Source organism: Rhinolophus hipposideros (assembly GCF_964194185.1).
Source record: "Rhinolophus hipposideros genome assembly, chromosome: 2".
Classification (NCBI taxonomy): Eukaryota; Metazoa; Chordata; class Mammalia; order Chiroptera; family Rhinolophidae; genus Rhinolophus; species Rhinolophus hipposideros.
This window is the reverse complement of record NC_138048.1, coordinates 43,159,982-43,182,772: the sequence shown is the minus strand read 5'-3', so window position 1 is coordinate 43,182,772 and position 22,791 is coordinate 43,159,982. Positions and strand designations below refer to the sequence as shown.

At 38.6% G+C, this 22,791-nt stretch overlaps 1 protein-coding gene and 1 pseudogene across 5 annotated transcripts in view; one reads left to right on the top strand and one right to left on the bottom strand.

Annotated features, from left to right (window-relative positions):
* LSAMP (limbic system associated membrane protein) overlaps positions 1-22,791 on the top strand; it is a 1,158,269-nt gene that overhangs the window by 1,032,014 nt on the left and 103,464 nt on the right. The window lies entirely within an intron of this gene.
* LOC308505380 (small ribosomal subunit protein eS24-like) lies at positions 8,692-9,075 on the bottom strand (annotated as a pseudogene). Its single transcript has one exon. The product of its transcript is annotated as a small ribosomal subunit protein eS24-like (transcript).

Sequence of the window (22,791 nt, the reverse complement as noted above, 5' to 3'; positions counted from 1 at the left end):
AAATACTAATATATGCATTATGGGAATCCCAGAAAAAGTGAAAAAGGAACAGAAAGCTTATTTAAAGAACTAATGGCTGAAAACTTCCCAAATCTGGGGAAAGAGATGAACTTCCAGGTTCAAGAAACCTAACAGACTTTACCTAGGAGGAAATAAAAAATAAAATAAAATAAAATCTACACCAAGACACATTACAATCAAATTGCCAAACGTCCAAGACAATGAGAATTTTGAAAGAAGCAAGAGAAAAACAACTTGTTGTGTACAAGGGAACCCCCATAAGACTATAAGCAATTTCTCAACATAAACCTTGTAGACCAAAAGGGAATGGGATGATGCATTCAAAGTACAGGAAAACAAAAAACAGAAAACAACAACAAAAACAACAAGGAAAAAACCTGTCAACTAAAAATATTATGTCTGGCAAAACTACCCTTCAAAGATGAAGGAGAAATGAAGACTTTCCCAGAAAAACAAAAAGTGGTGATGAAGGAATTCATCACCACTAAACGGCTAAAACAGATTGTTACAACTTTAAGAGGTTTTATGAAAGCACAGACCTATAGAAGATACACAAAAGAAAATGAAAAAGAAAACAAAAGATATCACTACCAAAAAAACAAAATCAATTAACACCAATGAAGACAGCAAGAGAGTAAGAGGAACAAAACTTGTAAGAAATTCTAAAGGGATTTCCTCAAGCTGAAATGAAAGAATGTGAAAAGGAACCCAAAAGTACATGAAAGTATTAAGTGTGCTAGTAAAGGTAAATGTATGGATACATAAGAATATTGTATTGTAATGGCAATGCACAAATTACTTTACTTCTGGTACAGAAGTTAAAAGGCAAAAGTATAAAAAATAACTATAACTATAAAAAAGTTGATGGATACATAATATAAAAGATGTAATTTGTGATACAGTAACAAAGTGTGTGTGGAGGGGGAGAAGTAAAAATATAGAGGATTTATATGCAAACGAAGTTATATTATTATCAGCTAAAACAGATTGTTATAACTGTAAGAGGTTTTATGTAAGCCCAGTGATAACCACAGAGAAAATACCTATAGAAGTTACACAAAAGAAAATGAAAAAGAAAGCAAAAGATATCATTACAAAAAAAAAAATCGATTAACAACAATGAAGACAGCAAGAGAGGGAAAGAGGAACAAAAAAGCTACAAGACAGACATAATACAATTTTTAAAATGGCAAAAATTCTTCCCTATCAATAATTACTTTAAATGTAAATGGATTAAAGTTTCTGATCAATAGTCATAGAATGGTTAAATGGATAAAAAAGCAATGTCCAACTACATGCTATCTATGACAGACTCACTTTAGATTTAAGAACACACATATTCTAAAAGTGAAAGGATGGGAAGACATATTTCTTTTTTTTTGTAAATGGTAACCAAAAGAGACGAGGAGAAGTTATACTTATATTTGAGAAAATAAACTTTAAGTAAAAAATTGTCAGAAGAGACAAAGAAGAACATTATTTAATAAGAAAAGGGTCGATTCAGCAGGAAGATATAATTATAAACACGAAAGCATGCAACACAAGAGCTCCCAAATATATGAAGCAAACATTGATAGAACTGAATGGAGAAATAGACAGCAACACAATAAGAGTAGGGGATTTCAATACCCCTCTTTCAATAATGGACAAAACATCCAGACAGGAGATGAATAGGGAAACAGAAAAGTTGAACAACTTTATACATCAAATGACCTAACAGACGTATGCAGAACATTTCACCCAACAGAAGCAGAATATACGTTCTCATGTGCACAAGCAACATTCTCCAGGATAGATCACATGTTAGATTACAAAACAAATTCTTAACAAATTTAAGAAGCCTGAATTAAATAGCAAAAAAAAAAACCCACAAATAATCCAATTAAAAATGGACATATCTCCAAAGAAGACATACATATGGACAAAAGGTATATGAAAATATATGCAACATTATTGTCAGGGAAATGGAAAACAACAATGAAGTATCACTTCACACCTGTTACGATGACTACTATAAACAAAGCAAACCAAAAGTAGCAAGTGTTAGAGAAGTGTGGAAAAATTAGAATCTTTGTGACTGTTGTTAATAGTGTAAAATAGTGTAATAGTTGTTGTCCTTTCAATCTTAGTTGTGGAGGGTGCAGCTCAGCTCCAGGTCCAGTTGCCATTGTTAGTTGCAGGGGGCCAATCCACCATCCCTTGCAGGAGTCGAACTGGCAACTTTGTAGTTGAGAGGACGGGCTCCAACCAACTGAGCCATCTGGCAGCTCAGCTCAAGGTGCAGTGTTCAATCTTAGTTGCTGGAGGCAGAGCCCACCATCCCTTGCTGGACTCGAGTTGTCGAACCGGCAGCCTTGTGGTTGAGAGCCCACTGGCCCATGTGGGAATCGAACCGGCAGCCTTAGGAGCTCGGAGCGTGGAACTCTAACCGCCTGAGCCACCAGGCCGGCCCCCATGAAAGACTTTTTTCAAGGATAAATAGTACTCTTAATTTTCAGTATACTTAATTTTTTTTTTTAATTCCACATTTGACCACTCCAGAGAATTTACTAACTCCAATCTATATCAAAGCCTACCTCTTGCAATCTGGGGTTTCTGTAGAAATTGAGCAATTGAAAAAAAGTAACAAAAACTGATTTGTAGCATTTTCAGATGCAGGGAAGAAAGAAGTAAACAAAGGAGTTGCTAATTATTTACATCTCAGACACCCATTCACTTTCTTTAAAAAAAAAAATTATTGGGGTGACAATTGTTAGTAAAATTACATAGATTTCAGGTGTACAATTCTGTATTACATCATCTATAAATCCCATTGTGTGTTCAACACCCAGAGTCAGTTCTCCTTCCATCACCATATATTTGATCCACCTTACACTCATCTGCCACCCCCCACCCCCCTTACCCTCTGGTAACCACTAAACTATTGTCTGTGTCTATGAGTTTTTGTTTCTCATTTGTTTGTCTTGCTCTTTTGTTTTTGGTTTATATACCACATATCAGTGAAATCATAGGGTTCTCTGCTTTTTCTGTCTGACTTATTTCGCTTAGCATCATACTCTCAAGATCCATCCATGTTGTCACAAATGCTCCTAAATCGTCTTTTTTTACCGCCAAATAGTATTCCATTGTGTATATATACCACAACTTCTTTATCCATTCATCTAGCGAAGGACATTTTGGTCGTTTCCATGTCTTGGCCACCATAAACAAAGCTGCAATGAACATTGGAGCACACGTGTCTTTATGAATAAATGTTTTCAGATTATTGGGTAGATACCCAGGAGAGTGATTGCTGGGTCATATGGTAATTCTATTCGTAATTTTTTGAGGAACCTCCACACTGCCTTCCATAACAGCTGCACCAGTCTGCATTCCCACCAACAGTGTATAAGGGTTCCTTTTTCTCCACAGCCTCTCCAACAGTTGTTACTATTTGTTTTGTTGATGACAGCCTCTCTGACTGGGTTGAGGTGATATCTCATTGTTTTTATTTGCATTTCTCTGATGATTAGTGATGTTGAGCATTTTTTTATGTGTCTATTTGCCATTTGTATATCCTCTTTGGAGAAATGTCTCTTCAGGTTGTCTGCCCATTTTTCAATAGGGTTGTTTGTTATTTTTGTTGTTGAGTTTCATGAGTTCCTTGTATATTTTGGATATTAGCCCCTTATCGGAGGCACCGGTTGCAAAAAACTTCTCCCATTCAGTTGGTTGCCTCTTTATTTTGTCGATGGTTTCTTTTGCTGTGCAGAAGCTTTTAAGTTTCATATAGTCCCATTCATTTATTTTAGCTTTTACTTCCATTGCCTTTGGAGTCAAATTCATGAAATGCTCTGTGAACCAAAGGTCCATAAGTTTAGTACCTATGTTTTCTTCTATGCAGTTTGTTGTGTCAGGTCTTATGCTTAAGTCTTTGATCCATTTTAAATTAATTTTGGTACATGGTGACAGATAGCAGTCCAGTTTCATTCTCTTGCCCTTGGCTATCCAATTCTCCCAGCACAATTTATTGATGAGGCTGTCTTTCCTCCATTGTATGTTTTTAGTTTCTTTGTCAAAAATTATCTGTCCATATTTATGTGGTTTTATTTCTGGGTTCTCAATTCTATTCTATTGGTCTATGTGTCTGTTTTTCTGTCAGTACCATGCTGTTTTGATTGTTGTAGCCCTGTAGTACAAGCTAAAGTCAGGGAGTGCGATACCTCCAGTTTTTTTTTTCTTAAGATTGCTTTGGCTATTCAGGGTCTTTTGTGGTTCCAAACAAATCTGATGATTTTTTGTTCTATTTCTTTAAAAAATGCCATTGGGATTTTGATTGGGATTGCATTAAATCTGTATATTGCTTTGGGTAATATGGCCATTTTAACTATGTTGATTCTTCCAATCCATGAGCACGGAATGTCTTTCCATTTCTTTGTGTCTTCTTCAATTTCTTTCAAAAATGTCTTATAGTTTTCAGCATATAGGTCCTTCACATCCTTGGTTAAGTTTATTCCTAGGTATTTTATTCTTTTTGCTGCAATTGCAAAGGGAATTGTTTTCTGTATTTCTTTTTCTGAGATTTCATTGTTAATATATAGTAATGCAGTGGACTTTTGTACATTGATTTTGTAGCCAGCAACTTTACTGTATTCGTTGATTGTTTCTAACAGCTTTTTGGTGGAGTCTTTAGGGTTTTCTATATATAGCATCATGTCATCTTCAAAGAATGATAATTTAACTTCTTCATTCCCAATTTGGATGCCTTTTATTTCTTTCTCTTGCCTGATTGCTCTGGCAAGGACTTCCAACACTATGTTGAAAAGCAGAGGTGATAGGGGACAGCCCTGTTGTGTCCCTGAACGTAGAGCAAAGGGCTTCAGTTTTTCACCATTAATTATGAGATTAGCTGAGAGCTTGTCATAGATGGCCTTTATTATGTTAAGGTATTTTCCTTCTATACCTATTTTACTAGGTGTTTTAATCATGAATGGATGTTGTATCTTGTCAAATGCTTTTTCTGCATCAAGTGACATAATCATATGACTTTGTCCTTTATTTTGTTTATGTGACGTATAACATTGATGGATTTGGGGATGTTGAACCATCCTTGTGCCCCAGGGATGAACCCCACTTGGTTGTGATGCATAATCTTTTTAATGCATTGTTGTATTCGATTTGCTAGAATTTTGTTTAGAATTTTTGCATCTATATTCATCAGAGACATTGGTGTGTAGTTTTCTTTTTTTGTGTTGTCCTTACCAGGTTTTGGTATCAGGGTAATGTTGGCCTCATAAAATGAGTTATGGAGTACTGTCTCTTCTTCAATTTTTTGGAAGAGTTTGAGCAGGATTGGTATTAGAACCTTTTTGAAAGTTTGGTAGAATTCACTAGTGAAGCCATCTGGTCCTGCACTTTTGCTTTTGGGAATGTTTTGGATGACTGATTCAATTTCGTTACTGGTGATCGGTCTGTTTAGATTTTCCAGTTCTTCATGGTTCAGCCTTGGAAGGCTATATATTTCTAAGAACTTGTCCATTTCTTCTAGGTTATTGAATTTGGTGGCATATAGTCCTTCATAGTATTCTTGGATAATCCTTTGTATTTCTGTGGTGTCCGTGATAATTTCCCCTTTTTCATTTTTGATTTTGTTAATTAGTGTCTTCTCCATTTTTATCTTAGTGAGTCTAGCCAAGAGTTTATCAATTTTGTTAATCTTTTCAAAGAACCAGCTCTTTGTCACAATTTTTTCTATTGTCTTTTTCTTCTGTATTTCATTTAGTTCTGCTCTGATTTTTGTTATTTCCTTTCTTCTGCTGACGTTGGGTTTCGCTTGTTCTTCTTGTTCTAGTTCTTTAAGGTGTAACATGGGATTTTTTCTTGTTTCTTGAGATAGGCCTGTAATGATATAAAATTCCCTCTTAAAACTGCTTTCGCTGCATCCCAAAAATTTTGGTAGGATGTATTTTCATTGTGATTTGTTTCTATGTATCTTTTGATCTCTCCTCTAATTTCTTCTTTGACCCACTCTTTCTTTAAAAGTATGTAGTTTAATCTCCATGTATTTGTGTTTTTTCCTGCTTTCTTTTTGCAGTTGATATCCAATTTCAAAGCCTTGTGATCAGAAAATATGCTTGGTATGATTTCAATCTTCTTAAATTTGCTGAGGCTGATTTTATGTCTCATTATATGGTCTATCCTTGAGAATGTTACATGTACACTAGAAAAGAATGTATAGTCTGACGTTTTAGGATGAAGTGCTCTATGTATGTCAATTATGTCCATTTCATCTAATGTGTTATTTAGGGCTGCTATTTCGTTATTTATTTTCTGTTTGGATGATCTATCCATAGCTGGCAATGATGTATTTAAGTCCCCTAGTATAATTGTGTTTTGGTCAATTTCTCTCTTTAGTTCTGTTAGTAGTTGCTTGATATATTTTGGTGCTCCTTGTTCGGGGGCATAAATATTTATGACTGTTATGTCTTCTTGTTGTATAGTCCCCTTTACCATTATGAAATGTCCGTCTTTGTCTCTTGTTATCTTTTTCACCATGAAGTCTATTTCATCTGATATCAGTATGGCTACACCTGATTTTCTCTGGGTACATTTTGCTTGGAGTCTCAATTTCCACCCTTTCACTTAGAGTCTATGCTTGTCCTTGTAGCTGAGATGTGTCTCTTTGAGACAGCATATGGTTGGGTTTAGTTTTTTGATCCATTCTGCTACTCTGTGCCTTTTAATGGTGAGTTCAGTCCATTTACTTTTAGGGTGATTATTGATACATGAGGATTTCCTGTCATTCTATCTTTAGCTTTCTAGTAAGGCTGTGTCTCCATTGTTTCTTTGCCTTTTTGTTGTTGTCTATTATTTCTGTGTGGTGGTATTCTATGATGTTTCCCTCTGTTTCTTCTTTTATTACGGTATATATTTCAGTTCTGGATTTTTTTTGAGTGGTTACACTTAAGTTTATGTAAAAGAAAGTTTGATATTTAGAGTATTCCATTTTCTTCAGCATGCTTACTTTCTCCATTCCCATATTCTGGTTCAGGCCTTTACTCTCCCTCTTTTTATGTTTTGGTTGCCACAGATTGTCCCTGTTAATGGTGCTCCAATAGCCTCCTTTAGTATTTCTTGTAGTGCAGGTCATGTATTAGAAAATTTCCTCAGCTTCTGTATGTCTGGAAAGGTCTTTATTCCTCCTTCATATCTAAAGGATATCTTTGCTGGATATATTATTCTTGGCTCATGATTTCTCTCTTTCAATAGTTTGAATATTTGTTTCCACTCCCTCCTGGCTTATAGACTTTCTGCTGAAAAATCTGATGATAATCTAATGGGCTTTCCTTTGTAGATTACCGTCTTCTTTTCCCTGGCTGCCTTGAGGATTCTTGCTTTGTCATTGATTTTCGACAGCTTCAGTACAATGTGCCTTGGAGAAGACCTGTTGGGATTGAGGTAATTAGGTGTTCTATTTGCTTCTTGGATTCGAGAATCCAGTTCTGTCCACAAGTTTGGGAAGTTCTCATCAACAATTTGTTTGAATAGAGTCTCTGTTCTCTTTTCTCTTTCTTCTCCTTCTGGTATGCCCATTATTCTTATATTGCTCTTTCTGATAGAGTCAGAAACTTCTTGTAGAGTTCTTTCATTTCTTTTAAGTCTCAAGTCTCTTTCTTCTTCCATCTGTGTAATTTCCAGGTTTCTATCTTCGATGTCACTGATTCTTTCCTCCATCTGGTCAACTCTACTACCTAAGCTGGTTATTTCATTCTTAATTTCTTCTATTGAGTTCTTAATCTCCAGAAATTCTATTTGTTTTGTGTTTTTTTTTTTAATTTCAATCTCTTTCGTAAAATGCTCATGTTGTTCTTTGATTGTGTTTCTGAATTCATTAAACTGCCTTTCTGTGTTTTCTTGCATCTCGTTGAGTTTTTTCAGAACTGCAATCTTGAATTCTCTGTCATTTAAGTCACATGTTTCCATATCTTTAAGTTCCCTTTCTGGAGACTTTTCACTTTCTTTCTGAGCTGTCTTGTTGCCTTGGTTATTCATGGCAATTACTGATTTATTATTTCTCTTCCTAGACATCTACAGGGATGGCTTCTGGAAAAGGTTGATAGGAAGAGGTCTTTCTTTTGTTTTCCAGTACTTGTTGGTAGAATGTTTTATTTTCTCTCCGACTGCAGCCTTTTTTTTCTCTCTCACACGGTACTGCTATGTTTTCTCTGCATTATTCCAGCTTCTCACTCAATGGGGGGATTCCCTGGGAGACTGTCTTCTCGTCTGTTAATAGTTTGACTGGACCACAGGGTGTGGGGATGTGAAGAGTTTTTGAAGTTCCAAAGCTCTTCTTGCACCAGATTCAGAGCCCATATGTTTTAGCAGTTCTGTTTACTCCTGCAGGGATCCGCCCAGATACGTGGGGCCAGTGGCATGGTGCGTTGTGAGAGGTGGCCCATTGCAATGGTGGTGACCACCACCATAGCTGGTCCTGCTTCCACAGCTCCCTCCCCTTTGCCAGAACTAGTTGGGCTGCGAATCTGTGTCTGGGGTCCACAGTTCTCAGAACAGCAAATTGTCTGTTTTTTTTTTTTTTTTTTAAGTGCATAGTTTATTAGTCCTCTCATGAAAAATCTGCTCAATCACCAGTCATTGACGAATCTTTACTTCTTCTGTCGTCCAATCGCCACCTCACTTTTTGCCAGCACCAACATTGGCCTTTGCAGTCCCCCTAACTTTCTTCATTCTGTTCTTGCGTTCCTTTTGCTATTTTCTTGAGGTCTTTTTCTTCTCACACAGGCCATGTCTTGCAAGTCTATGTTTGGGTTCATTTTTCTTTGCATAATCCAGGGAATCGTAAATCATGCCAAAGCCAGTTGTCTTGCCACCACCGAAATGGGTTCTGAATCCAAATACAAAGATGACATCTGGTGTGGTCTTGTACATTTTGGCTAGTTTTTCCCAAATTTCGGTCTTAGGTACTGTTGCCTTCCCAGGGTGAAGGACGTCGATGAACATCTGTTTCCATTGAATTAGTCTATTGGTCATGAACTTCCTGGTCCGAATTGTTACTGTGTCGTTCGTGATGACAGCGGGCCTTCAAGCAGCCAGGGGGGCAATATTCTCTTCTTTTGATCTGACACTGCTACTGTTCCTCTTCTAGCACCGGGCAGGTGGGGGCGGGGCGGGCTCTGGGAAGGTAAGGAGTCTCAGTGCCTAAGGCTTCCATTCTCTGCTCGGCAGTGCAGCCTTAAACCACCGGTTTCAGCCTTCTTCCCTCAGTCTTTTCTCCAAGATCTCTGCCGTGAGCGTTGGGTTCAGCCATGTTACATGCTGCCCCCTCAGCCCTGTGGGCCATAAGTGGAGCCCTAGCAGTCCGAGTTCTTCTGTCTCCCGCAGCTGTGGTAGTTCCGAGATGCAACAAGCTCCGAACACTGAGCTAGGTCTGCATCCTGCGCCCTTGCGGCTCCGTCTCCGCACTTCTCCCTTCCCTCCTCCCCCACTCGTGCAATTCTCCCACCTTTAGGTGAATTCAGTAGTGGACCTCTTCGTGTTGCCTGTCTGCTGTGCAGGGAGTCCTTTGTGGAATTATTGTTGTCCGATTAGTTGTAAATTCCAGGGGAGCTTTACAGAGGCTCACCTCATGCCGCCATTGTGATGACGTCTCACCCCATTCACTTTCATTCAGAAATAATCACCGCATTCACACACACACACACACACACACACACCCACTCACACACACACACACACATCTCTGGAATTCACACACACCCTTCTTATGCATACCCAACCCAAAATGACCCTGTAGAGTTGAAGTAGAAAATAAAGTGTTGGCCAGCAGGATTCTGGCCTGTTTTGAGACAGTTATATCCTTCTTTCTCAGCTGGTCTGGTCAAGCTACTTTAACTACATGTACTTTTGAGTCTAGTAAGCACGAGAAAAAAGGTCACCTGCAACTTTTCCCTGAGGGCTAAAAAAACCCAGATGTATAGAAATAGTACTCTGAATGGATCGTGTTGGTATTTAACTTCTAGATTCAGGAGGCTAAATTTAGAATGTCCTATTGACAACCTAGCATCAGACAGGACATTTGGGATTGGGGTGGGGGGTGGAGGAAGCTGAATTTTCCAAATGCTGTGTGGTCTGTCCTATAGGAAGTAGGGAAGCATCAACTCTTCTGAAGCAGATAATTCACCTCTCTTTACCTATCTTGGCAGACAGCGTAGATCGTGTGAGATTAAATAAGACAATGCAGGTAAGAAATTTAGCTGGATGGTTTGGATGGTTGGCATGTAGAAATTACTAAATGATTGGTAGCTATTATCTAATCTGGTCAAATTTAACTCATTCCAAACTATTATCTAATCTGGTCAAATTTGACTCATTCCAAACTACTTTGAAGGCAATTAAGAGTACCCCCCATCTCGTTGAGCTATAAGCACCAGGAAAATAGGGACAAAATGCTATCTTTTCAGATTTTGTCCCTAATCTAAAACTAAAGCCACCTGGAGATTTACTCAGCAAAGCAGCCACTGAGAGTGGCCGAAGCCACAGTTGGAGCCAGTGTAACTGAGCTGGCTGTGCTGCCGGTCCTATGTCTTTCATCACAGCCATACCAGTGGGAGACTGATGCAGGTAGGACTCTTGACCGGAGACAAAATAAGAATCCCTCCCCACCACCTTAAAACTTAGCAGGCTGTCCTAAGAGGTTATCATGATCTCAGAAAGTGTTGTTTAAATCATTGAATCTGGATTTGTTTTACTGCGGGAACACGTAATGTCAGACCAGATAACATCACTCATTTCTCAGCTTCCGGAGAAATCTTTGAGCATTTGATTTCACTCGGTGATACTTTACCATGACCAGGGAGAATAATCCCTAACCTTGTCATGGCTTGGAATAATGTGATCTTATCCTAGACCTGTGCTAGTAAATCTCCCTACATAAGAATCCACCCATAGACCTGGGGTCTTAAATGGCACTTGAACAATAAAACTTCTTCCTGGTCCCTTAAGAGTCAGTGTCCACTGACCCGAATGATCAGATTGCTGGAGAGGTCCGCAGATAGAAATGTGTGACTGAACTTGAACACCGCCCACAACCACAGCACTAACCGAGGTGCAGCTTTCACTGAACAGTGCTTGCATTTTGAAGACCTGCCTCATTTTGAAACAGAAGGTGATCTCAGGAAATAATAATATATAATTAAAATCTCTGTGATGAACAGAGATTATTTTTATATGTAGGGAAGTTGCCAAGGCAGCAGATTTTCAGTTATTAGTATATTTGCAAGATTAATGTACTGTACTTAATAAAGTAAACAAAGTGCTTTATAACTTTTCAGGCAAATTGTAAAAATGGGAAAAGTGAAGAAAATTCCATTCCATTTTGAACATTCGATAGACACCAAAGGAACACTTCTTCCTACCAGGGATACTTTTCTTATCCAAAGCAAGCTTTCAGATCTCTAGCAGTAATGATGAACTTGAAAAAGTGTCCAATAATTTAAAAGAGCATTTAATAGAATTAGGAGGAATGGAATAAATGGATAAGAGACTGAAGAATATAGAGTGACCTTTAGGAATGATGCAAAACAGAGACATGGAGTATGCAGTTTTTGAGGATGGGGAAAACAAAGGGAAATATGTTTTAGAAGTATCAGAAAGGAAGAAGGGGTGGTAATAACATATTTTGGGAGCTACCTCTCTAGCAAAGTGATAAAGAAGAAATTACTGAGTCAAGTCCTATTGCTATAGAGGTTCTATGATCTCTGGACTGAAACATTTTACCTCAGAAGGCAGCAACGATATGTGAGCAAAGGCAAGTAATAAACTATCAGCTAAAGTGGTGGAACCAAAGGGTTGGTTGCAGGTTAGAAGTATGGAAGCAAGGGTCCGGGGATTGCTCAAGGCTACTGAACATTTTTTAATGTCCTAGTTCAACACTCACCTTAATGTTTTATTTTTCCTTTAACTTTCCCAACCTAGAAAATATCTGAAACCATCACAGTAAGATTGTGCCTTGGGATGCAATCATTTTCTTCTTTCCAGCTGCGAGCCTGAGGCAAGTTCCAGGAAATCATTAGCAGAGGCCCTTGTTTCTCTACTCAGTATTTTGCAGAACTACAGGTTTCTAACTTACAGTTTTTAATAATATATATGTTGGGGATCTCCGTCATAGAAAAGTGAAGCTACCCTTTATAAGGAGAGTATTATGATTTCTGTCCCTCTATTTTCTATCCTTATTATCCTCAGATCTCCAGAAATATAAAGGCATACATATAGTGTATATAATGATTTGATAACAGACATGCAGACTTGGATGTAACTTCTGACCTTGGGCAAGGGACTTACAATCTCAGAGCTTTAGTTTTTCCATCTGCAATCTGAGAATCATATTTATTTCATCAGATTGTTGTCATGAGAATTAAATGAAATTGCATTCATCCATTTCCTCATCCTAGAAATATTTTCAAGCTCATACTATCAACTAACGTGCCTGGAAAGTTGGATTTTAAAGGAATGAATGCATGAATGAATGAATGAATAAATGAATGAGAGAAATTAGTGTAAGGAAATGCAAGTTGCTAAGAGAGTAGATCTTAAATGTTCTGACCATAACAATAACAACAAAATGAAAATTATGTGAGGAAAAGGATATGTGAATTAACCTTATTGCGGTAATCATTTCATAATATATGCATGTATCGAATCGTCACAATGTATACTTTAAACTTACAGTGTTATATGTCAATATAACACTCCATAAAGCTGCGGGAAGGAAGAACACATGCAAAAAAATAATTACTGTAAGAGAGGGTAAAGGAAACTACCACTAAACACTAAACACTATACACTAAACACTATAGAGATTTTCCTTAGTTTGATGCATCTTATACACCAATATTATAAATGATTGAATGCCCTTTATACTCTTGACGTGAGCTGTACATAACAATTAAGATCTATTAGATGATGGGCTTTTACACTTGAGGGGAAGAGATGATATTTGACCCACTTGTCACAGAAAGTTAAATTTCTGCTTATTATATATTTCAGATGTGTTGGCTTTCATGTCCCATTGTGTAAACATCTGTTTATTTTGTCTCTTGCCTACTGAGCTCCATTCTGAATCCCTCACAGTTCACACCCAGCTGATTAAGCGGTAGGCTTTGAAAAGAAGAGGTAGGTAGGAGACATCCCTCTAAGCACCCTCTGCAGCCTTCTGTATCTGCTTGCATCTACTTCTTTACTGAACGATTGGTGTTGGACCTTAAGCTTTAATAGTCAACATTTCAGATGTGTTTCTTTCATCTATAATGTAAAAAAAAAAAGAACCACCACAACAAAAAAACAACTCTTTCATGTTCTGCCAAATGAGAATGACTAGAAACAGGGTACTCTTCCCAAGGTATTCCTGGTGACTTGTATGTTGACCACCCTCCCTTCTGGTCTAGAGTTAGAATAATATCCTAGGGGTTGTATCTAGTAAAAGGTATTGTTATCCCCAGATTACTTGCCAAGACCAATATTTACATGCTGCAGCAAGGTGAACTCATGGGTGATGGAGAAGAAAAAGCTGGAAGTAAAAAACCAAAATCCCAGAGGATAAGGAGGTGGAGGCTGGTAGAGAGGGTATTTAAAAAAAAAAAAAAAAAAAAAAAAAAGGAAGAAGAAACCAAGGTCCACCCCAGCCATTAACTGGTGGGCAATCTAAGTCACAGTGCTTCATCTCTCTAAAATTCTTTTTTTTCGTCTCTAAAATAAGGGAAGAGTTCACCTAGATGATCTCAAAGACCTTTTATGAGTAGGAAACTTCTGTAATCAGCAAAACTACTTACAACTGGACAAGCAGATATTGGAGAAACCCCATCTCATTTTTCTACTTCTAAATTTATCAATTCAGTCGTCAACAAGGCATTGTCCAATATAAGAGAGCTGAGTTAGCCATTATTTAATAGTATGGGAGTTGTCCCAGCCAAGTTAGGAATGTCAAACTTTCACTCAGGTGTTTGATCACAGTTAAAGAAAACCAAAGAGAATGGAATGGTGCAACAAATTTGGGGTGTCCCAATTCCAGCTTAACTTACATAACAGCAAGGAAAGGGTAAGAGGACGTCCCTTTTCAGACAGTTTCTATATCACAGCAAGGCTCCAGTCTTTCACTGCCTTCTGGCTTCCTAGTAAATAAAAGGAGTAAACAGCCCCAACTTTCCACACCCCTCTCTTTCCACCACCCTGCTCTTTCCAAGGTGATTGTTCTCTTGCCCCCTTTGGAGCCCAATCCAGGATATAGGCCTTTCAAGTATAAAAATGTACTTCCCAGTTCCAACTTCCCAGTAGTGCAGAAGAATCCTAAGAGGTTAGGAAGGAGGAAGAAGCTTCTAAAACCTACGTGTCTGAGAATACTTAGTGTCCTATTCTTCCAGACACAATAGATCAGGTTTTCCGTGATATGCAGCTAAAAAGGACAGATCTGGGGGTAGCAATGAGCAGGTCTGTCTGTCTCTAACCAAGATGCTTATCTCTTCATTTTTTTTCTAACTCTTAGAGGTAATAGAAATATAACAAGAGAGAGGAGGAGAAAAGCTGCCTCTCCAGTCCTCCTCTTGATTTAGACTGTGTTAAAGAAAAACTTATTCTGACACTTGTGAAAATGTTAAGGAGGACATTATTCAGAATTATGACAATAGATGTCAAAACTATTCCAATAGGGAAGAGAGAGAGCTCAACTCCAAATATAACAAGAACAAATTGGGATTTCTAACCAAGGACAAGGTAGTGGTTGGACCGGGTGGTCAACAGATTGAAATTACTAAAAGAAGACATCAAGAGTTAAGAGGGATTTCTTGCTAATCTGACCTAATAGGATTCTGGCTAAAGGCAGGCCATGATGATTGGATATCAAGGGCAGGTTGGTGGGGGATAAGGAATTTGATCAGATACTGAGGGTAACCAGGGTAGGAGGAGTCTCTCTTTGACTTAGGAGGATTCTTGCTAAAACTGGGCTCTGCAGTCCCAGCAAGCACACAGGGCAAGTCTGAGGTCAAGTTGAGAAGATGCTCAGAGGAGCCTGACTAAAGTCTGGTCAAGAAGACAATAACAAAGATTCTTTTCTTGACCGATGTTTGTTCAAGCTCTTCTGAGCTCCTTTTGATGAAGCCCTGACTTTTGGGGTTCCATGTTCATCTCTGCATTGTTCCATTTTAGCAAGAATCTTGCTAAATCAGTTTGGCTAGAATCCTGCACCCTCGATAAGTGATAGAACTCGGTCTTCATTCTCCTCCATCGCATAGGTGAGGTCTGGTCACTCTGGCCTGCCTTCAGCTAGAATCCTGTTAGATGGGTTAGCCAGGATCACCCTCTTACCTCTTACTGTTAATAATTTTCCATTCACTGACCGCCCGCCCCGCACCCTGCTCCTTGGCTATGGATTCTCACTTTTCCTTGTTGGATTCAGAGCTGAGCCGAATCTCTCTCAAAATGAGCAGAAGCCCATTGCAGTGGTCCCTACACCTGTCTCATTGGCCATGAATAAACTCAGCCTTACTGTCTTTAATAAGCATCATGAATAACTTTTTCCTTAACAAGAGTCTTTATCAGTTTTCTGACTCTCCTATGTCTTCAGAGGCCTTTGTTTTTTTTTAACACACCTCTGTTGTATTTGCACAGCTGCCACTGTCATAGTGATCTTATGAAACCTATGGTTTAATGGCCCTGTCTCTGTATCTTATCTTTCTTCCTTTTGTTGAAATGTTTAATTATGCTTTTGGATTAGGGGAGCTCAGTTTCCTGGACCTTCTGAACTCGGGGTCCACACGGGATTCACACGTGACTGTGGCTCAGTGTGACAGAGATGGATTTTAGCCTTTACTCTGTGTCAGACACCATGCTAGGAGACATAAATGAAGACGACACAGCCCCTATCCTTATGGAGAAACCTCGTGGAAAAACTGATGTTTTGTGGCAAAGCCCACATAAATAATGCATTACTTTCTTTTCTCTTCCATTTCCATGTCAAAGAGAAATTCCTCCATCAATGGAAAGGGGAGTTCACTTATTTTTTTTTATTTTTCCTTTTCTGAAAATGATACTCAAACCCAGCTTCAAAAGGGCTTTGTTGAAGAAAGCCACTTCCAGGGCAATTTTTTAACAATTTAAAACACCTGTATACCCCTTCAGCTGTCTGACAGTCTTTGCCCTGGGGAGGCTGAAGGCCAAAGGACACCGGCTGCTGCTCGCCTGCTAAGCACCCACACAAGTGTCTGCCCCTGGGGCATTCGATAAATATCTGTAGACTCACTGACAGAAGCCTGCAAGTCAGTAAAAATGTGGCTTTGTCGTGCAGCCAGGTGAGCTGGAGGTGTCATTACAACCATTGAGTGGGATGGAGAGGAAGCACTAGAATACATGTTGCTATAAGTCTAGATTCTAGAGGAACATAAAGTCAGAGAGAGATAAAAATGGTATCAGTTATATTCTCTTCCCTAAAGGTCATTCAGTGGGCAGATTACACACAACTGACGAAGATCAGTTTTTCTCTCTTTTTTTCATCATCAACATGAAAATCCAGTAACTTATTGAAGCACCTGTCCTCTTGTGCTATGAACTTTGAAGAGCATGTTAAAATAATACAGCTTGCCTGCTAGCAAAACATGACATATTTTCTAGACCATTAAGTTTCACTTAAAAATCAAATTGGGGGACATCCACTTCCGGAAAGACAGAGTAGACATATTTCTTCCTATTCTTCCAGAAAAATACAATTACAAAACCCTACATATCACATATAAAACAAACATAAAAACCCTAAAAGTTGGAGGGAAGAGGCAAACTAGGTCAGGATGTGGGCATGTGAGGAAAAATGTTGTTGTAAATTCCCTGTTTTTTTTTTTTCTTCTTTTGCTTGCTTGTTTGTTTTATATATCCTAGACTTGGAGTTGCAGATGCTGGCAATCTGGACAGCACAATGGAAACAGACAAAAGAAGCCCCAACAAAAGTCTGCTTTATCTAAAGGGCCAAGAAAGTGGCAGAATAGCATGACAGAGAACTTGTAGACAACAACTGCTCTACTCTCACCAAATACCACAGAAAAACACTGGCTCCCACCCTACTCATACCACCAGAGATCAAGTACAGAGCCAAACTTCTACACTCATGTGATTGTAATTGGGCATCACAGTACCCTGCCAGGGTGGTGTCAGAGTAAGCCAAGTAAGGAGATGACATTTTCATTCCCACTGGCCAGTAACAAGCCCCCAGCCCACTCCCTGCATTTCAGTGGAGTCCATATGGAGAGTCTGGACTTCCGCACCCACTCAGAAGTAACAGCACCCCCCACTTCTACAGCTAAGTTGGTGTCAGACAAATGGGACAAATGGTGCTGTAGCAGGTGGACATCCACAGCCAAAAAAAAAGAAAAAGAAAAAGAAAAACTGAACATCAACCTAAGTCTAACACCATATAAAAATTAACTCAAAATGGATCACAGACTTAAATGTAAAATGTAAAACTATACAACTTTAAGAAAATAAATCTTCATGATCTAAGGAATAGGCAAAGTATTCTTAGACTTAACACCAAAAGTATGATCCAGGGGTGGCCAGTTAGCTCAGTTGGTTAGAGCATGGTGCTATAACACCAAGGTTGCAGGTTCGATCCCCACATGGGCCAGAGAGAGCTGCACCCTCCTTAAAAAAAAAAAAAAAAAAAATATGATCCATAAAAAGAAAAAAAGTCAATAAATTGGACTTCATCAAAATTATAAACTTCTGTTCTGCAGAAGACCCTGTGAAAAGGATGAAAAGACAAATTGGAAAGTAGGAAAAACTGCTTATATGATAAAGGACTGATATCTAGAAAAGACTATCTCTCAATATTCAACAGTAAAAAACAAATAAGCAAAAACAAAATTAAAAAAAAATGCATTAGGAAATGTGCAGAGGAAATAACCAGGCATTTCACTGGAGAGGATATATAGATGGCAAATAAGCATGAAAAGGTATTCAACATCATCAGCCATTAGGGAAATGCAAATTAAAGCCACACTGAATTATCATTATATATCCATCAAACCAGTTAATAGGAAAAATATTGTATCACCAAATGCTGGAGAGGAGGTGGAGAAACTGAATTGCTGATACGTTACTGATGGGAATGTAAAATGGTAGAGCCACTCTGGAAAAAAGTTTGGCAGTTTTTTAAAAAATTAAACATACAAATAACATATACTCCAGTGATTATACTCTGGGGCATTTATCTAAGAGAAACAAAAAATTGTGCTCACACTGAATTCTGTACTCAAATATCTATAACTTTATTTGTGACAACCAAACACCAGAAACAACCCAGAGAATAGTTAAGCTGTGGCACATCCATGCCACGGTACAGCCGTGGGATACTACTCAGCAAGAAAAAGGAATAAACTAGTTAGTTAGTTAGTTAGTTAGTTAGTTAGTTAGTTAGTTAGTTATATTGGGGAATACTGGAGAACAGTGTGTTTTTCCAGGACCCATCAGCTCCAAGTCAAGTCGTTTTCAATCTAGTTGTGGAGGGCACAGCTCACAGTGGCCCATGTGGGAATCAAACCGTAGACCTGGGTGTTAGGAGCACTGAGCTCTAAACGACTGAGCCAACCGGCCACCCCAGGAATAAACTATTGACACATGCAGCAACCTGGATGATTCTGCAGTGACTTACACTGAGCGAAAATGTCAATACCAAAAGTTATGTCCTCTATAATTCAATTTATATAACACTCTTAAAAGGACAAAATTATACAAACTAAGAACATAGTGGTTTCCAGGGCTAAGGAAGGGGTAGGGACAGGAAGGGACAGGAGGGCAGTATTGTGGCTATAAAAGAGCAACGTGGGGAATCCCTGTGGTGATGGAAAGGATCCATATCTTAACTCTACCAATGTCAATATCCTGATGGTGATATTGTGCCACTGGTGACAACTGGATAGAAAGTTCACAGGGATAATAGTAAGTTAAGAGGTGATAAAGTCTACAATTGACTATGTTTGTCACAACATAATTTTGTAAGGTATAGAGTGAACTAAAGCATTCAATTGGACGTTTGGGGGTAGGTTTATAGTTAGGTGATGTTTTTCCTAAGAATATATAAAGAATGTTTTCTTATCTTTCCCTTTGGATAACACCGGGATTTCACATGCTGGCCTCAACTCTCTCCCTGAATTAAGTGTAGACCACTAGCACTCTTTTAACATAAACTATCCATCTGTAGGTAGTAGGTGAAGTCAGTAGTGACACAAGACAAGGCTTTGTGGATTGGAACTGCCCAGCAGGTGTCACAGTGACCTTCAGGATCAGAAGGCTTTGAGTAGCCCCCACACGGTCCATGTTGTGCTCAGCAGGACCACATACATATACCTATCTGTTTTTTCCTTCAGAAAAATGATTCAGATACACATCTATGATTTTGCTTTGATTACATGCTAAATCATTTCATTGAAAAACTTTTTCCTCTTGAGTTTCTATTATACTCACAAACCAGTTCCTAATTATTTGAGAACGACCTTTTGCTATTTTCCTATTCCTAAGTGAATTGTCTTTCATGCGGAGTCAGGCACATCTGACTGGGGAAGTAGACTGCAGTGAGCGGCAGGGAGAACAGAAAGTCAGATGATGGATAAGCCAGATTAGGAATGAAAACTGGAGTCAGTGTCAGAAACTACACAGGAGCAACATGCAAGTTCCTTGTTGGAAGGAGGCAACAACACTTGAGGGTAACTGTCACAACGGCAATGGGTGTGTTGTTGAAATTGTTTAACAGCACAAGACTGCAATGGGAAACCAACACACTGGAGTAGGTTTTGAAGGAAGGGGAGTCTGTTTTTAATATTCAAATTACTCTGATTTGGTGCTAACGTTAAATTATTAGGATTGTTGTTTACCTCTTTACTTGGGTTTTTCTGTATGTAGAACCTGGCTGACAATTCAAATAACCTCCAAAAGTTATTTTGCTCATTCTTTGAACTCAAACTAGCAAAGATAACATTAACCTCCTCTAATTCAGTTTAATATGTAATGATTATTGGGCCACATCTTATCTCTGAGCTCTCTTGGAAAACCATGTGTAAAATAAAGAACAGGACTTAACATGCAACATGTTGTGTGCCAAAAACTGTGCCAAACTCTTCATCTATAGTAATTGATGGAAAGCCTTCAGCAAACAAACATTAGCTTTACTTTACAGATGGATAAATTAAGGCTTTGATGGTTGAAGTAACTTGCTCATGGATACGAGTATGCAGCCAATAGGAGAGAGAAATGGGATTCCAAGGTTAGGGCGGCTTCTGCCCTTCCCTGCTGCCTCCCTTTTGGATTACAGAGCTGTGAACAGCCTGATCTTTGAAGTTTACTCGGCAGATAGCTACATGTTGCAATAACTATGATAACAACTAATAATAAAGTTGGTCTCGTAGCAATACCTACAACCAGACAACATCTGATTCATTTAAGTCATTAGCTCTCCAGAGCAATATTATTTTCCCCAAGACTTACACGCAAAAACAATAAAAGAAAACTGAGGGGAAATCAAGTGGAATCTCAGTACCAAGCTTAATAAATGCTGGTCTCAGATAGATGAAATGGAATAAATAAAAGTAACTTCACTTAGTTACCTCTGTTCTCCCAAAGACAAAGTGACACATGTTATAAATGGCAGACCTCCATCACTGGATGCATTTGTGGCCTAACGCTGGAGGAAGGAGCCACAGAGCAGAATTCCTGGGGCTGGTGACCTCATCAGCACTTTCTTCTCTTTGACATTGGCAAAAGCCTGTAGTCTGAATGGGAGTTCTAATTGTTTTCTATAAGGTTTCAGTACCTATTTTCAGGGTCCATTGGACATGAACAGGCTGAATGCCAAAAGTCGTGTTTGCTATTTCCAGTTCTGCTGTAGTCTCATGACCTGGGAATTCTGGGTCTCAATGACCTCACCTCACCTCCCCGCATTGTGCAAGACAGGAATGCTCAGTATTTTCCCACTCCCTGAGCCCCCTCACAAATCTTGTACAGGCTTTTGACTTCCTCATTTCCTCCAAAGGGAGATGCTGGTGAGGGGCAGCCACGATGAAACCTCGTCTTGCTTTGGGAACTGCCAGTGCCAGTGCAGCTGAGTGGGAATGAACATCCTGGCAAGGGTTCTGCTGGGTCCTCATACTGAGCCTCCAGGGCACTGTAAATGTATGACTTCCCTCTGTAGGGCTGTATTTTCTGTAGCACATGTTCCCAAGTATGCCCTGGACAGATGCAGAGCCTGTGACTTTAATTACTCTCAAAGCCTTTTCCTGGTTTGGTGTTACTGACTCACTAGCAAAGGATCAATTTATATTAAAGGCCAAATATTAAAAATTCTAGGGAGGACTCTGGGGTATGTATTTTGGAATTTAATTGAAATCAGTGTAATGTTGTTCACAGATGAAAAAAACGAACAGGTATATTTTGGAGGCTTATAATGATAGCTCTGTATTGTGAAATGAAACCCAGCAGGGAGGAAAGTAAAACATTGATTTTTTTTTTTCAGGATGCCATGTGTCTGTGCACAAAAGAATGTTTCCCAATATCATCAGTATCTCATATTAGAGCAACTGAGCTTCCTGTCTTTTGAAATTCCTAGGAAAGAAACATGATGCTTTTATTGTCTCCCCATATCCCAAACTTTTGAGAAACTTTTCATAGCTAATAGAGACAGGTCTCAACTTACAAATGTATTCCAAAAGTACAATTTTTGTTGTTCTCTTTATCCAGAAATGTATTTTCCCACAGAAATAAGATTCTACTTAGTGATTAAGTTACTAGCCAAGCTATACAGAAAAGCATTTCATCCATGATATGCCTGTACCCACCATGTGCTGCTGCCTGAAGACCCACAGATAAATGTCCTCAAGGAGTTCACCTTATCATGAGAAAGACAAACTACTATAGTAAGCGGAGTTCCATATGGTGGGATAGGTGTTATCAAGGAGATATGCAAAAGTCCTCTGGGGGTCCAAAGGGAGGACCAACTAAATCTAGTTTTAAAAGATAAGAATATGAAGTCAGAGAGTGTACTCTGAGCGAAGCAGCAGAGAAGTGGAAAAATATGGTGCCTTTGGAGGAGAGCAACAGTGACACATGGGGAGTGGGTAATGATGAGGTTGTAAAGGCAGGTAAGAGATGATTTGAATGAGGACACAGGATACCAGAGGAAGGAGCTTTGACAGTTTATCTCAGTGGTAATGGGGTACCATTGAATGTCCCAATGGGACTGGCGTGATCAGATTTGCGTTTTAGAAAGCTCACTCTCAGAGTGAAGGGTAGACATGGGGGAAGTGAGAGAGGAGACTAGGACACAGATTAGGAAATAATTTCAAAGTTTGGCTAGCCTAACAAAATGAATTGTAAAGTATTTCCCGTGTTTATATATACAGGACTAGTACGGTAAATTTGGATTGATTTTATTATTTTTTTCTTAAATATTGAGTAGAACTTTCAGTCTTATCTGAGCCTGGAATTTTCTTTGTGGGAAAATTTTAAACTACTAGTTATATTTCTAAAATGTTTATGAAACTATAAATATTTTCTATTCTTGAATCAGTTTTGCTAATTATATTTTAGGAATTTGAAATTTTCATCTGAATTTTTAAAGGACTTCACATAAATTTTTCTGATTACCCAATAAATTATTCTGAAAACATGTATGATAGTTCCTTGTGTTTTTAATCTATAGTGACATACAATTTTTGACTAGCATCTGTAGTTACATCTACTTTTTTATTC